Source organism: Stylophora pistillata, unplaced genomic scaffold, assembly GCF_964205215.1.
Source record: "Stylophora pistillata unplaced genomic scaffold, jaStyPist1.2 SCAFFOLD_43, whole genome shotgun sequence".
Taxonomy (NCBI): Eukaryota; Metazoa; Cnidaria; class Anthozoa; order Scleractinia; family Pocilloporidae; genus Stylophora; species Stylophora pistillata.
The window spans coordinates 373633-377524 of NW_028290895.1; positions in this window are offsets into that span (position 1 = coordinate 373633).

The window sequence follows — 3892 nt, forward strand, 5'->3', positions numbered from 1 at the left end:
GTGCCTCACAGTGCACGGCCTCTCACTCGCAGGCGTGCCACCACGGCTCCCGTGACTTGCAGGAGGTGCGCGCCTACCCCACCAATTCCCCTGGGACTATCTAGTGCACCCGAGAATCCATTTTGGCCGCGTTTTGATGGGTTTGGTGGAAGTGGCAGGCGTGAGTACAAGGCTCACCGCCTTCTTTAGCACATGTGCCTCACAGTGCACAGCCTCTCACTCGCAGGCGTGCCACCAGGGCTCCCGTGATCTGGCAGGAGGTGCGCGCCTACTCTCCAACTCCCCTGGGACTATCTAGTGCACCCGGGAATCCGTTTTGGCCGCGTGGTGATGTGTTTCGTGGAAGTAGCAGGCGTGAGTACAAGGCTCACCCCTTCCTCTTGCACATCCTCTCACTCTCACGCATGCCACTCCGTCGCCCGTCATTTGCCGGAGTTGCGCGTCCATTGGCGAGGTTTCCCTGGGTCTAGTGCACCTGGGATTTCATTTTGGCCGCGTTCTGATGGGTTTGGTGGAAGTGACAGGCGTGAGTACAAGGCTCACCGCCTTCTTTAGCACATGTGCCTCACAGTGCACGGCCTCTCACTCGCAGGCGTGCCACCACGGCTCCCGTGACTTGCAGGAGGTGCGCGCCTACCCCACCAATTCCCCTGGGACTATCTAGTGCACCCGAGAATCCATTTTGGCCGCGTTCTGATGGGTTTGCTGGAAGTGGCAGGCGTGAGTACAAGGCTCACCGCCTTCTTTAGCACATGTGCCTCACAGTGCACGGCCTCTCACTCGCAGGCGTGCCACCACGGCTCCCGTGACTTGGCAGGAGGTGCACGCCTAACCCACCAACTCCCCTGGGACTATCTAGTGCACCCGAGAATCCATTTTGGCCGCGTTTTGATGGGTTTGGTGGAAGTGGCAGGCGTGAGTACAAGGCTCACCGCCTTCTTTAGCACATGTGCCTCACAGTGCACAGCCTCTCACTCGCAGGCGTGCCACCACGGCTCCCGTGATCTGGCAGGAGGTGCGCGCCTACTCTCCAACTCCCCTGGGACTATCTAGTGCACCCGGGAATCCGTTTTGGCCGCGTGGTGATGTGTTTCGTGGAAGTAGCAGGCGTGAGTACAAGGCTTACCCCTTCCTCTTGCACATCCTCTCACTCTCACGCATGCCACTCCGTCGCCCGTCATTTGCCGGAGTTGCGCGTCCATTGGCGAGGTTCCCCTGGGTCTAGTGCACCTGGGATTTCATTTTGGCCGCGTTGTGATGGGTTTGGTGGAAGTGGCAGGCGTGAGTACATTGGCTCACCGCCTTCTTTAGCACATGTGCCTCACAGTGCACGGCCTCTCACTCGCAGGCGTGCCACCACGGCTCCCGTGACTTGCAGGAGGTGCGCGCCTACCCCACCAATTCCCCTGGGACTATCTAGTGCACCCGAGAATCCATTTTGGCCGCTTTCTGATGGGTTTGCTGGAAGTGGCAGGCGTGAGTACAAGGCTCACCGCCTTCTTTAGCACATGTGCCTCACAGTGCACGGCCTCTCACTCGCAGGCGTGCCCCCACGGCTCCCGTGATTTGGCAGGAGGTGCACGCCTACCCCCCCAACTCCCCTGGGACTATCTAGTGCACCCGAGAATCCCTTTTGGCCGCGTGGTGATGTGTTTGGTGGAGGTGGCAGGCGTGAGTACAAGACTCACCGCCTTCTTTAGCACACGTGCCTCACAGTGCACAGCCTCTCACTCGCAGGCGTGCCACCAGGGCTCCCGTGATCTGGCAGGAGGTGCGCGCCTACTCTTTAACTCCCCTGGGACTATCTAGTGCACCCGGGAATCCGTTTTGGCCGCGTGGTGATGTGTTTCGTGGAAGTAGCAGGCGTGAGTACAAGGCTCACCCCTTCCTCTTAAACATCCTCTCACTCTCACGCATGCCACTCCGTCGCCCGTCATTTGCCGGAGTTGCGCGTCCATTGGCGAGGTTCCCCTGGGTCTAGTGCACCTGGCATTTCATTTTGGCCGCGTTGTGATGGCTTTGGTGGAAGTGGCAGGCGTGAGTACATTGGCTCACCGCCTTCTTTAGCACATGTGCCTCACAGTGCACGGCCTCTCACTCGCAGGCGTGCCACCACGGCTCCCGTGACTTGCAGGAGGTGCGCGCCTACCCCACCAATTCCCCTGGGACTATCTAGTGCACCCGAGAATCCATTTTGGCCGCGTTTTGATGGGTTTGGTGGAAGTGGCAGGCGTGAGTACAAGGCTCACCGCCTTCTTTAGCACATGTGCCTCACAGTGCACAGCCTCTCACTCGCAGGCGTGCCACCAGGGCTCCCGTGATCTCGCAGGAGGTGCGCGCCTATTCTCCAACTCCCCTGGGACTATCTAGTGCACCCGGGAATCCGTTTTGGCCGCGTGGTGATGTGTTTCGTGGAAGTAGCAGGCGTGAGTACAAGGCTCACCCCTTCCTCTTGCACATCCTCTCACTCTCACGCATGCCACTCCGTCGCCCGTCATTTGCCGGAGTTGCGCGTCCATTGGCGAGGTTTCCCTGGGTCTAGTGCACCTGGGATTTCATTTTGGCCGCGTTCTGATGGGTTTGGTGGAAGTGACAGGCGTGAGTACAAGGCTCACCGCCTTCTTTAGCACATGTGCCTCACAGTGCACGGCCTCTCACTCGCAGGCGTGCCACCACGGCTCCCGTGACTTGCAGGAGGTGCGCGCCTACCCCACCAATTCCCCTGGGACTATCTAGTGCACCCGAGAATCCATTTTGGCCGCGTTCTGATGGGTTTGCTGGAAGTGGCAGGCGTGAGTACAAGGCTCACCGCCTTCTTTAGCACATGTGCCTCACAGTGCACGGCCTCTCACTCGCAGGCGTGCCACCACGGCTCCCGTGACTTGGCAGGAGGTGCACGCCTAACCCACCAACTCCCCTGGGACTATCTAGTGCACCCGAGAATCCATTTTGGCCGCGTTTTGATGGGTTTGGTGGAAGTGGCAGGCGTGAGTACAAGGCTCACTGCCTTCTTTAGCACATGTGCCTCACAGTGCACAGCCTCTCACTCGCAGGCGTGCCACCACGGCTCCCGTGATCTGGCAGGAGGTGCGCGCCTACTCTCCAACTCCCCTGGGACTATCTAGTGCACCCGGGAATCCGTTTTGGCCGCGTGGTGATGTGTTTCGTGGAAGTAGCAGGCGTGAGTACAAGGCTTACCCCTTCCTCTTGCACATCCTCTCACTCTCACGCATGCCACTCCGTCGCCCGTCATTTGCCGGAGTTGCGCGTCCATTGGCGAGGTTCCCCTGGGTCTAGTGCACCTGGGATTTCATTTTGGCCGCGTTGTGATGGGTTTGGTGGAAGTGGCAGGCGTGAGTACATTGGCTCACCGCCTTCTTTAGCACATGTGCCTCACAGTGCACGGCCTCTCACTCGCAGGCGTGCCACCACGGCTCCCGTGACTTGCAGGAGGTGCGCGCCTACCCCACCAATTCCCCTGGGACTATCTAGTGCACCCGAGAATCCATTTTGGCCGCTTTCTGATGGGTTTGCTGGAAGTGGCAGGCGTGAGTACAAGGCTCACCGCCTTCTTTAGCACATGTGCCTCACAGTGCACGGCCTCTCACTCGCAGGCGTGCCCCCACGGCTCCCGTGATTTGGCAGGAGGTGCACGCCTACCCCCCCAACTCCCCTGGGACTATCTAGTGCACCCGAGAATCCCTTTTGGCCGCGTGGTGATGTGTTTGGTGGAGGTGGCAGGCGTGAGTACAAGACTCACCGCCTTCTTTAGCACACGTGCCTCACAGTGCACAGCCTCTCACTCGCAGGCGTGCCACCAGGGCTCCCGTGATCTGGTAGGAGGTGCGCGCCTACTCTTTAACTCCCCTGGGACTATCTAGTGCACCCGGGA